The following is a 14099-nucleotide window of genomic DNA, read 5'->3' on the forward strand; positions in this document are numbered from 1 at the left end:
GTGGTGACGTCATCGCGCACGGCAAGCCGCGCTGTTTTAATGAGGGTGACGTCACCACGGAAGGATCGTCTATTTTAAACGAAACAAAGCGCGTTGTGATGACGTCATGACGCACGGTTCGCAGCGGCGTGACTGTCCTTATCTCGCGTAAGAACGCGGCAGAAGTTCAAACGCAGTGACGTCATCACGCACAACGCGTCATTACGAGGTTCGTGGGAACCGAAATGGCACGCCTGTGTATGACGTCATCACGTACACCTTGGAATGGACGTCACCTTAAATGACGTCATGTTTTGGGTGGCCTTCATCCAGCAGCGGATATAACTTTTGCCATTTGGGTGACCCAGGGTCGCTGTCGAAACACGAGTTTTGTTTGTTCGCGTGATTATTGAGCTCACCTCCATCTACCACGTTGTGTGTGTTGTGTGTTCAACTATTAGACAAAGTTCCCCCGTAAAAACTTAACAGACTTTTGGGGCAAGTGCTGTCAGCGAGCAGCACCGACGACGGCCGGAGCGGCACACGTGGGGCTGCGTGGCCAGCACCACTCCCGGCCGCCTTTGTCTCTCCAAGGGCAATGTTCTTACACATCGCACCAGGTCGAATCGACCTCGGGGAGGCACAGAATCGGTTCGGATAATCGTGACAAGTGTTGGTGGCCATGAGCGGGAATCGATCTCGGGTTTGTCGAACAGCGGCGCTACCCGCTTGGCAGCACGAGAGGGCAGTCTACCTCCATACGCCGTGCCACGGGATAGAGACCACGGTTCGATTAATACCACTCACATGTTTATATCTTTTGTTGTTTATTCTATCTACGTGGCTTTACCGAAAGACCCAACGAATAAAAATGGGAGTGGTATTTGTATTCCCCGTGGTATATACCACGACGTTTCGATCGTCACCTCGTCACCTGATGACGATTGCTTGTGTTGCGATCGAAACGTCGTGATTTTTATTTTATTTTACTTTTTAATGTTTTTACCTGCGTGACTTTACCGAAAAAACCTAAGAATATTAAATCTTTACTTAAAGCTTTCGTGACTACAGGAATTTATATTATTTGGGTCTTTCGGTAAAGCCACGTGTGCTGTACTAGTGGCGAATTGGCCACCGTTCTGTTTACGTGTCAACCCTTACTAGTTGGCTGTGTCGGGTGGTGGCGGGTTTTAACGACACATTTCTCCATTTACGCGATTTAACCCAAAAAACCCTCTATTATGGAGTATTAAACTCTTCTCTGCACAATATCTTATGCGCACAATGCGTCACAGAACAGAGAATTCGTCAATTCGCTACGAGCGGTGGCACAGTGGTTAGCTGCGAGCTCTGGGGAATTCTAGATTTGAAGCTTTCGTGACTGCAAGGATTCATACTCTTAGGTTTTTTCGGTAAAATTACTTTTATGAATTTTTCATTTTATTTTTTACCTACGTGACTTTGCCGAAAAAACCTAAGAGTATAGCTCTGGGGAAGTTTGGTCAAACACTCCCATGAGCAACGCGGCGTAGACAGACATTTGTCCAGCAGTAGATTGAGCAAGGGCTGCACGTGCATTTCAACGTCCACGTCTTCACTTGTAAACTCTCAACTGGCGTGACACTGATTCTCAAAGACGCTGGTGGAACCATTGACCGCATGATAACCTCAACAGGCCGATGTGCACATCTTCATGAATAGACAATTAAAGACAAGCGATTGTGGCCATGCAACACAAACTATGCACCGTCTTGTAACCCCCAGCACTGTCGTCTGCGCTAGTTCCACGGAGGAGACGAAGCAAAACAAAAACTCGCTCCTGAAGCCCTCTGGTCGTGGCTAGAACATTTGCTGTTTAGCTCGTAGGCAAGAACAGAATAGATGGAATGAAAACCAAACTGCCAACAAAATTGAGCCACTCTGATCAAATTCCACCACCCGGTGTTTGCGGTTGTGGCTTCTGCTGATTGTTCGGTTCGTGATTGTGTCAGCCGGCAATGAACAGTGCGCTTACGTGGGTTGCCAGCGACCAAAGGTCACTTTGAAGCCCAAGAAAGACTTGCTGCTGCGCGTTTCTGTCTTCGTGGGACGTTTCCTCGTGTGGGCCATGACGGGGCCGCCCGTCAGCAAGGCTCTCCTGACTCTTGGTCTTCTTCTCTCCGTGACATGGAATTCCGCCGGCGCTCACAAGTTTTCTGATTTCAAGCTGTGCGCAGATGAAGACTGCAATGGTGAGTGGTGACACAGGGCACCCCCCCCCGCCAAGCGCACTGCGTGCGTGGCGTGATTTGTTAAACGAGATGAGAACTTAAAGACGACAGCACGAGTCTCATTTGCAAGAGTGACCTGGGGGCATTCGTCATTCAATAAGGCGGTGTTCTTCACTGATTTTCAGAGGAGGGCCACTTTCGCCGATAAGACATTTGAAACCATTGGGGGTTTGACAGCAGCACGACGATGATGATGAGGGGGGTGTTGTCACTCGCTGTGTCTTGTCGGCGGCCGCACGTCAGCGGCCGCACTCAAGGCCACCGGGGCCCGCCGGTGGCCCGCGGGCCTTGCAGTGAAGAATGCTTCAGTCGGGTGTCACGATCGCTCTGTGTATTCCCAATTGCATAAGTAGCGAATTTGGTAAATGTGGACAAACAACGCTGGCACACAATGGCCTACTACTCTTGCGAATGACGTCACGCGATCTTTAACGCCCACTGTGAAGCGGACGGCGTGGAGTATTATGGTTGATACACCCACAGTATTAATCAGGGCGGCCGCTGGATTCCAACCGTGAACCTTCTTCAAGCGGCTAACGCGCTACTGCTAGGCCAGGGGTTGGCAACTTGCGGCTCCGGAGCCGCATGTGGCTCTTTAAGGACTTCTTCGTGACGCTATTTGTGAAGGACCATCGTCTCGTGTTCACGTGGCATTGCGGCTCATGAAAGAGTTTTTTAAACCGAATTTGAAAAAAAGTCTCTTCTTGTTATTTTGGTTGCCGACCCCTGTGCTAGGCAATGTAACTGCCCTAAGTGTGGTGTGCTTCCAGAATTGTCTTTTCGTACACTCACTTGTGTGTGACCAATGGAGAAAATGTAAATGCTATTTAATATTCGACAACTCGTATACAACACTACCTTGCATGTGTTTTCACGGTTGTGCTGTACAGTTCCCGAGTGTGTGTTCAGGACGTACCACGTGTGGTTCGGCACGATGTCCGATATTTCGCTCCACGAGCTGGATTGAGTTCGTAAAAAAGTTCCCAGCATGTGGAGCGAAACGTCGGACATCATGCCGAACATCGCGTGGCCCAAAAAACAAATAGGAGCTACGCACATCTATGGGCTAAATTAATGGCCATCAGTGAATTTAATTATGTTGACGCGTATGTGTGTGTACATGCTATGTGTGAAGCCATCATGAGCCATGTGAAGGCGCTCAGGGATTACGAGGCTCCGGATTGCCGCTACCTTTCCTTCAAGGCCAAGCAGAGGATTCAGGTGTTCATGAAACTCACCGGCGAGTCAGACTCCCTCTGGGCTGGCAGCGTGAGTGTGAAGCAGGCCTTGCTTTGGGCCAAGTAATCATTATCATCTCGACACACTGACCCTCACCAGACAACATGTACCTGACGTCACCACACAACTGACACTTATCTGTGATCATCATCTTTATATTTATTAGCTCTGATCAACTCACTGCTGGACGAAGACCTTCCCAAGCCATGACCACCTCTCACGGTTATGCGATGTAGCAAACCATCTAACACCTGCGCACCAGCTGATCTCATTGCTCCATCTCATCGGTGGACGTCATCTCGGACGCTTTATATTCTTAGGTGCCACTCTGTCATTATTATTGATCACCCGCCATCATACCTTTCAGTTTCGTGTCCTGCTCAAGCCCACTTACTTGTCTGAACAGTTTGAATGATGCCCTTAGCCTGTGCATGTTCTCTCATCGATGTGTTCCTCTTTCTCCCTCTTAATGTAAATCCAAGCATGCATCTCATCATCCTTATTTGTGCACTGAACGAGTGAACCAATTTTCACTTTCAAGTACCAATGGTGGGCCACACATTAACACACACTGTGGCGTTATAAAATAATGATGCAAAAATAATGCTCTCCTTTCACTAACACATCGAGGCTGGGTCGCACTTCCCAAGTCGACATGGCTTCAGTGTTTACAGTGACAGTATGGTTTGTGGAGGCCGTTTTAAAGTAGTTGGTCTTATGTGGCCAAGGGCCTAATTAAATGTAGTCTTGGGTCACATCTGGCTCATGGGCCAAAGCTTGCCCACCTCTGGTGTAAAACCTATTGTGAGAAATCTTGTAAGCAGAATGGCCCAGGGGAAAAAATATATATCTGCATTTTTCGATCAACTATCCATCTTCATTTGCTTGTAAACTGCAGTGGTGGACTATGTCAATCATTTGGCTGTGGAGATGTTGTCCATCCCATAATACCATCATGTCGTTTATATTTCAAACACTGACTGTTTTTAATCGTTGTGTTGTAGTGTCAAGGGAAGATTGGATTTTTCCCAAAAGATGTTGTCAAGGAAGTCCAGCCATTTCTGAACGCAAAGGAGATCACATTTCCGTCAAAGGTAAGCCCATCACACACCGTTTGTACAACGATTGCGATACTTTAACTCTTAACAGAATGAAGAACAGGTTTATTAAAACATGTTTTACTCTTGCTCCAGATTAGCTGGAGGAGATAATATACCACTTTACACGTAATTTGACTCAGGGCTCAAATCCTCATGTTGCTGGGTCACTTGTAGACTGGACTAGGCACGTCGAGCAGGTCACAACCCCACACAGACCCCACACTAAATTAAGCCCTGATCCCATTGCAAACAATTCACTCCCGAAAATGCATGAAAATAACGATGCCAAGGTACTCTATAATGTTTCCTGCAATTCTGTCTGTGTTCAGGAGAGGGACTTTCGTTGTCTCGATGGAGAATATGTTGGGGAAGAAAACGACAGCAGTGAGGACATTGAGGACAACTCAGCTGAATTGGACTCGGCCGAATTGGCTGTGGGCAACCCTGAGGTTGAGGAGTTCATTGAAGACACCTCCTCGGAAGAGAACATCATCGGTCCTGGAGAGGACGACATCTTGGCCGAAAGGGCCGACTTCGTAAAGCCTCCAGAGAAAACGTCCACCGGCATTACCGCCACCATGCAAGGGCTTCTGTCCAACACGGGAGGTATCCTTGGATGGTTCAGTGGAGACAAAGCTGCATCTCAGTTCGAAACGGGCCCGACGGCAGGTGACGCTGCAGGACCAGGAGATGCTGCTGATCTGCTGAGCCACGTCGACGACGAGCAGCGGGCCCCCCCAGGTGGCAACGCAGAGCTGGCAAGCGCCGTTGCGCAGTCGCCAAGTGGGGACAGTGGGGACAGTGGTGCCGTCTCATCCAAGCCAGGTGACGTCGCGGCGGAACAGGAGGTGAAAATCGCCGTGGGAGTGAGAGAGCATGCACACCCACACGATGCGCACTGTGCGGTGTTAAGTTTAGAGAAGAGGGCGTGACTTCATTTTTTGCTAAGCTGTGCCTTGTGTTGCTGGTGAAGGTAAATACCCAAGGTAAACAGCAATCTATTTCTAAATTACCCTCTAAGGTGACTACCTCAGATAATAATCACGTATAACCAGGGCTTAATTTCAGCCGAGTCTGTCCGGATTAGCGTCCTTGAAAATATATTCGCACCTGGCACACCAAATCCAATATACCTGAGATTAACACATAGGCTTTCACGACCAATATCATCCACAATACAGTTTGTTTGGGTTAGATCACGTAAATATGTCAATCTCGTTAAACCCACCACCACCCGACACAACCAATTAGTAAGGTTTGTCACGTAAAAAGAACATGCCAATTCGTCACTAGTACAGCAGCACACTGGTGTGTTGGAGAGCCAAGCTACGACATTTACAATCTGAGCATGACGTTTCGCCAGTAATTACAACTAGCTTCATCAGGCGACAGCCAGATTTTTGGAGAAGTCCACCTGTTTCGTTCCTTATATAGAGGCGTAGATGCGGTGACCACGCTTGTGTGCTCTTCTTGCGCGAAGTTGGGGGGGCAATTAATGAAGGTATATTTATTTAGTAATCAACGAACATTATACATGCACATTATGGGAGCCCATTGTTCTTGTACTCCCTGTCAATTGTATGTACAAAAATAGCCTACCAAAGGTAATCTCTAATCCCAAATAATACATTTAATTTAAACAATGTATTATTTAATGATTCGCTTCCAAGCAGCACTAAGTCTGTAGCTATCCGAACGGTTAAAAATATTTTTATTTCTCTCAATTTGGATAGATTCTCTAATTTGTCTTGGCCAGTAGTAACTAGTTTTGCACAGAACTTCAACATTATCAAAATCAATTGAGTGTCCTTGTTGGCACGTGTGTTCTGCTACTGCTAACAGTTGTATTTGGGAGTATTTAATATTTCTTTGGTGTTCTTTTAGTCTCGTGCTGATCATTTTCGTCCAGTTTTCCCAACATAGCATTTGCCACAAGTTCAATTAATCCGGTGCACACCTTCTGTTGATAGCTTCGGTAATACATGTTTTATACCAGACATTAATTCTGTATTTTATGTACCGTTCCAAATCTGACTCGGATGTTTTGTTTTTCCAAACATCTGGCTAGTTTATCAGTTACTTCTGCAATGTACGGTATTTTAATAGTTTTCATTACTTGGGCAGTTTCAATGCTCGTGTTATTTGATTTGGTTTTAGCATTGAATGCCAATCTACCTCTCACTATGGCTGTTTTTACTCGTCGCGCACTACATACTCCAGTCTACCACCGTAATTAAGTGGGTGGGTAGATAGGTGTGCAGGTGGGTGCATGGATAGGTGGGTTTCATTATGTGTATGCGTGTGTTTGTGTGTTTCACTGGCCCAGCATGAGGTGCCTACACCTGGAGATGAGATCGCCAAAGTGCCACCTGTGCCTGGAGGGTTCCTTAATAACGTGCAGAGTCTCGTGAGTGGTTTCAACTTCTTCGGATCTAAGCCGACACCAGACGACAAGCCCGCTGGTACAGGTGGGATCATTACAAGTGAAAGGAGTGAAGAGACAATCTTGCAAGACTGTTCCCCGACTTCTCAGCCCATAGATGATTCTCAGGCCTCGGTTGAGGCTTCAGCCCCAGATGAACTCCCAGCTGATGCTTCATCAGATCTGAGCAATAATGCGAATGTTGAAGTGATTACAAAAGACCCACAGCTGCCAAGCTCAGAGCCACTGGCGGATGGGAACACGCTTGTGTTAACAGAGGAGAGCAACGGTGGGGACATCAGCGTATCTCCCGACACCTCTTCTACTGGTGACCGTGGAGGTAAGGTGGATTCCACTGATGGTAGCTTTTACAATAATGCCAAATGGATGTTCTCAGGGTTTGGAATGTTCCCCAACAACAAAGCCACTGGCCAAACTGATGGCGCTAAGCAGCAGTCGAGCATTGACGGGAACTCTCCAGAATATCTCTCAAATGTGGAAATAACTTCCGAAAAGGCAATACCTGAAGACACTGCGCCGACAGCCAGTGAGATTATGCCAGTGGCTGGGCAGTCACTCACAGGGCATGATTATTATGTCATCTCAGAACAAGATGATGCTTTATCTCAAGCTGAAAACCACACTTTCGAATCGGAAGTCCATGACTATGTTCAAATCGAAAAAAAATTGGATGATGGCAATGGAGGTGACAGCTCGTCTCAGCAGATGCAAGACCTGGTGGTGGATACAGGAGATGGAAAAGCAGCAGCAATGCCTCTGGATGGGGCAGAGAACAAATCTCCTCAATCGGGGTGGTTTCCTGGCTTTTTGAACCATGCCCAGGAGGTGACTAAACTGTTTAAAAGAAAAACGGCCAAGGATAAGATGAGCTCAGATGCAAAGGACATGGCGGCACCCGGTAAAGTGTTTGAAACAAATGGCCAAGGGCAACCACCTCAGCTCGCTACAACTGGAGGCATGGAAAATGAAGGTGATCAGAATGAAAACACAACCCTGTGGCCAGAACCTACACCTGCCAACAGCTCACAGGTTCAAGATAGTATTAGCCAAGAAGAGCATATTTTGCAGGTCGAAAGTCACATGCAAAATGAAACGGAGGATACCATGGACGTTGCTAAAGATGAAAATGGTGACTTGGATGGCGATCCAACTTCTGTTGATGCTGTCACAACAGAGTCAAAGGATTCTGCAAATGAAGAGGAAGGAAAAATATTATTGGAGCACCAAGATATCGATAATGACAAACAAGATGCGACTTTACATCATGAGAAATCTGACTCTGACGGATTGAATGTTGAAAGTGATGAATCAGTTGCTGTCAGCGATGAGAAAACAGAAGTTGGTCATGGTTCTGATGTTTCAGATGATGCACTCCTTAGCACTGATAGCGATTGTGCAAAGAGTATTGATGAAGTGACTGATGGCACAAGATCTGAGCATGACAGTGCTTCTATCAATGATATTACCCTTGAGAATGATGACAATGCACTTGTGAATGAACGCCCGCCAAGCCCAAATGAGGATAGATACAGGTCAAACGGTCTGTTTGAAGGCCAGCTGTCATCTGAATCGGTAACAGGTGACAATGCCAGTATCGTAAAAGATGGCAGTGACCTTAAACCAAGTGAACAACCTTCTCTGGAAGAATTTTCACCAAGTGAAGATAGCCTTGAAGAAAGTTCACTTGAGCTCAATGCAAATCAACCATTTGAATACCAAAGTGACTCTGTGGACGACAGCATTGATCGAGGTGGCACAGAACCTCTACCAACTCAACTTGAACCTGAAGAGAGTTCTCAGGACCAAATTGAAGTACAACAACATGCAACATCAACGGTTGAAGACACCGATGTGGAGAAGATAGCTTTGCATCGTGGAGAAGATGGCGTTGAATCTGTGTTTGAAATGCTTCCAAATGTAAGTCAGCCTGAAGCCACGCAAGGTGAAGCAAAGGAAATTTTGTCTTTCGAACAAACTGAAGCTGCTACAGAAGGTGATGGTGTAGGTGAAGCCTCGCATGTTGAAGAAACTCAGATTGAACAAAATACGCCTGAAGTTGATTCACCAAAGATATTGGAAGGCAATGTATATGAAGAATCAACTTTTAAGTATCATGACGGTGTTGCCAAAGATGGTGGTGGGCATGAAGATGACACATCGTTGGTTGATACATCTCTGCAACAAGCGCTTGAGCCGGAACATGGCTTAGTGGATAACATGGAACACGAACATCATGAAGGCCTGGCTTCAAAGCCTGACACAGCTGATGTGGAAAGCGATGGTATTGATGAAAATGAAACATCGCCTGCTGATGAACTTTTGCAATATCCACATGAGACTGAAATAATTCTATCCGATCCACGTGAAGAATCAGATGTGGAGCTTCTAAAAAATTATGTCGAAAGTAATGGAGCAGAAGATGGTGAAACTTTTTCTGGTGACGAGACTCTGCAAACTTGGAATGAGAATAAAGAGACTCCATCAGACCAAGGAACCCAAGTAGGAGATGGCCCGCATGAAGACTTAATTTTGCATCAAGAGGACAATTCTCTAGAAAGTGACGATATTAAGGAAGAATTACACATCAAAACGCCACCAAATCCACTTGTCACTGAAGATCATATTGGCGAAAGCGTCAATTTGAAGAACGATACCATAGCTGAAGAGGTTAAAAACGAAGACACTATGCCATATGTTGAAGTGGTTGCACACACAGTGAACGAGCCCGAAGATGACTCAAGCAGCTTGAATGTAGCATACCGAAATGACTTTTCAGACGAGCCACAGGAGTTAGGCTCTGTTGCTGATGTTGATGCTGAAAATGAACACGGCATCATCGACAGCGCACAATTTGTCCCTGAACCTGAAATGAGTGGCACCACATCTCAGTACGCCAACGCCAATTTTGATCCTGGATTAACGGATCCTGAAATGATGACTGGTGAGCGCATACAGCTGGATGAGCATGTAACATCAAACCAGCAGGACAATGCTGACACCAGCACAGTGATTGGGTCGCGTGACCCTACTGACGCCGAAGTGATGGATTATATGGGTGCGGGTGCAGGAACGGTTGACGTTTTGGTCGTTAGCGATCAAGGTAATTTGGCACAAGAGGAGCCGACTGTAGATGCTGTTAAAGCGAGCTACACTTCCACAGGCAGCATCGTGGGGGAGAACGACGACACGACGAGTGACGCAGTCGCTATGGAAATGCAAAACCAAAATGATGGCTCAGAATCTGAGATTATTGTTGCACCGGTACGAGATATGGGAATGGTGAGCGAAAGACGTATGGACGATGATTTGGTGCCAGAAGTCAGTGTTGCTGAAAACGTAGATTTAATAGACACACGCAGTTCTCAAGACGCATGCGACGCGTCTCAAACACTGGTGACAGCAGAAGCTGAAGTTCTGCACGGCGCATCTCAGGAACAAGAGGACCAACCCAGCGACAGCTCTCCGACATCCGGAGAGTCCCAGGCGATGCTGGAAGAACAAGACATTGTGAAGGAACGTTCAGTCACGAAGCTAGGAAATGATGACCCCATTGTGGCTTCACATAGAACTAAGGAGCAGGAACCACGGTTGACCAACTCAGAGATTTCAGAATCAATAGCAAAGGTCGGAAGGGTGCACCGATCTTATGTGAAGGGTAAGTGTGTGGTGGGATTGTTATGACGGTCAAAGGTTGCCTCTCTTGACCAACAGCCGTTTTGATTGTCGCTGGCTGTGGTGGCGCAGAGATTCAGAGATGGGGGTTGTGGACTATACAGAGATGAATCGTGTGTGAGCTGAGATGCCAGCTTACAGGGGCAAGAGGAACCATGGGGAAGGTAGCGCACAGGGCAGCATGCGACTGCTTAAGCCATGGCCACAATGATTCATCAACAGTGACTCAGCAATCATGAGCACCGATTACATTCACAAGTGAGTTTGGTTATGTACTGTAGGATTTTTACGTGAAAACATCATACAACAAGTAGGTTAACCCGAGCGCACGTGCGTGTTTATATCCAACACGCAGCGTGAAGGCTACTGATTGGCTGTGGCACTATTTTTCTGAGCAGTTTGACTTTACAGAGCCAATTCAGGCCTCGAGATTGAGAGATTGGTTGCGAGGTTAAATCCCGGTGAGGGTCGACACGGAAAAATAATTAATTTGAGGCGAAAAAAATGGCGTTATTACTTAATGTAAAATGAACAGTGGTCATACATCATTTCCTTAAGACTAGTGGCGTAGTGGATTAGCATGGGCCATAGCGTACGGAATTAAATCGGGCCTCCACTCCAATTCCCTGCCCTCTTCATAGTCCGGCCCCTCGGCCCCTCTGGCGTATGGGTCCCGGTGCAGTTGCACGGCCTGCACACTCGATATCGTCGTCACTGGCTCCGGTCACGAATGGAAATGAGCACTGCCCCAAACGCATTCGCACAGGGAGACATCTTGATATTGCCTAATCACCAACGCACTCTCCAGCATGGGGAAGTATGGTCTAACAAACCACATGAATGACACGGCGTGGCAAAAACTTCATCAGCAGTGGATCGACAAAGCGCTGAATATGAAACAATTTATATATATCTTGTGGCGATGATGTCATATGCATGCCGGTGCGTCAATGCCTCCAGCAGGTCTTTCCGAGTCCTTGGACGAACCGATGTTGGATGTTGGGTCGCTGCCGGTGCCATGGCTCGTGTCCAGGCTGGACCATCTGCTCCTGAGGGCCTCCACCTCCGTGTGGCCATCGCTGGCACCCACAGTCACCCTGGTAAGTCCGGGACCTCCTCCCGATGTCGACGCACGCAGAGTGGGGTCCCGGCACCGAGGGAGGAGGCTGAATCCTCGGAACTTCTTCTTGTTTCGTATGGCTGATGTAGATGCAGAGCAACGACTACCAGTTCACTTCAGACAATCACGCCAGGAGCCTGTGTGGCGCATTGTTTGTTCCTGAAGAGGTCAATTGGCGTGGCTTGTGTTGTTGTTGCTCTGCTGGCCGGGAGAACGACGATCGATGTTCGGTCGCTGTGTTGATGGCATTCGCCGTCATTTCTCACTTGACAGAGTGGGCCACGTGAAGGCTGCCATCTTCCACTCTATCCGTGGAGCTGATTGGGCATGACCCTGCATACTTAGATTGCATCCTCGTGTATGTTCGTTATGTTATGCTTGTTTAGCCAGGAAAACCTCGCTTAGTTTCATGCATCCCCTTTCAGGAGTGTCATGGCAAATTGTTTGCAGTGGGGGGCGATGATTGCTCAGTCCACGATATATTCTAATTGAGCAAGTGGGGGTACACTTTAAAATTGGGAGAAACGTGGACAGTGACGCCGGCACACACAGTGGCCGTGCCGTAGCTCCCTGGGGTAGCGTGGAGCGGCTCCCAGCACACACCGCGTGATCTTGGCACAGACCGAGTTTGAGTTAATTTGATTTGTTACACGCATGATGATGATGATCCCGTTTAGCCAGTTCTCCCGGCGGCGTGTGATCCTTGCAGCCAGCAGCAACACAAAACAACAATACGGTACTACCTGCAGGGAACGGGTATGGCAGCAGGGTCCTGAAGGAATATCGCACAGCGACCAAACGAGGCGTTTTACGGCTGTAAACGAAATGCACGCACATCGAGGGAAAAGTGCAAATACAACAACGTCAGAGTGAGAGGCGCCAGAAGAAAAAATCCCGGGTCACGGGGCTCGCACCTTCTGTGTGTATGTTGTTGTTGAACTTCTTTCACACCGTACGTAGCCAACCGTGATAATCAGAGGTTCGGAGAAAGGACACCAAACTGAAGATACAAAGTAGTGAAAAAGAAATGAGATTTCAATCTAGATTATTTAAAAGTGCATAACACAAGTGGCTTCTTAATATCGAAAGGAAGAGCATTCCAGACGGCCGCAGAAGTGGATCTGAAAGCGTGCAATGCAGCAACTATCTTTGTTCGATGGCAGCCATGCAGTGACCGGAGCTGAGCGGCCCCAGCAGGGTCTGTGACTTCCCGAGTGGTCGGTGTTGCCATGCGCCTCGCAGCGACATCCAAATGCTCTGCTCTCACAACAAAGCTTCAAGCGCTTGTCAAGATGGTCCCATGACACGCGACCTCGGCAGTACGTGTGTCTGTGTCTACAAAACAACACGAAAGAATCACTGGTGTCATGGCGGACATTTTAAGTTACTAAATATGTAAGGAGACGTTGCGTCTCCTTCACGTATCTGTCTCACCACGTGACATAAATAAAAGGATATTTTTCTACAACTTACCGGCCCCACGGCCTTTTGGGAGTGCATCATTTCAGCAGCATTGACTCAGTACAAGCAAACTCTGCATCGGTTTTGATATTCAGTGTCTCAGCGAAATTAGGCTTGCTTGAATTAATGAGGCTGAACTGACCGATGTAATGGGCAAGGTTCCTACAGTTTGACGCGAAAGCAAGATTTGTTTGTCCTTTTTGGTTTCGCCTCATGTCAATGTGCGTGTGTGTTTGTATGTGGAGATGGTGCCAGACTGGGTGTGCCCAGGTGGAGTGAAGAACGCTGGGCAGTTCACTCCGTTGGCCATGGCCGCCCTCGGCGCTCTGGGGGTCAGCAGCCTGCTCCTGGGCTTTGTGTTCCGCCTCTGCTCTGTGGTACATGCAGTCGCACAGCGACGGACACCGGCTGAGTAACATCGTGCAGAGCCTGGCTCCAAACAGAATGTTTCCGCAATCGATTACTCGACCAATATAATAAATTCAACTTGTAACGGACACAGCGTTCGCTCACTCTGAAGAGAGAGCAACTGAGAGGTGTAATGAAAGTGTATGTGAGTGGATGTGGGTATTATTCCATTCCGTGTATGGTAGATAAATGGCAATGTCGATGTCTGCTGGCCACGAGAGGGCTTTGGGAGAGAGTTCGTGGAGTTGTGATATTTTTCCGCTGAAGGAGCACAGACTACAGTGGTCGACTATATGGCCCATAGTTTGGGTAGCATGGCCACAATGCAACTGCTGAGGTTTGTGTATTTAAGTTTCCGTTCATGAAGGAGATGTGGTGCACGTTGGCCTGTTGATGTTTTGATGCGG

This window comes from Lampetra fluviatilis, chromosome 30 (assembly GCF_964198595.1).
Source record: "Lampetra fluviatilis chromosome 30, kcLamFluv1.1, whole genome shotgun sequence".
In the NCBI taxonomy this organism is placed as follows: domain Eukaryota; kingdom Metazoa; phylum Chordata; class Hyperoartia; order Petromyzontiformes; family Petromyzontidae; genus Lampetra; species Lampetra fluviatilis.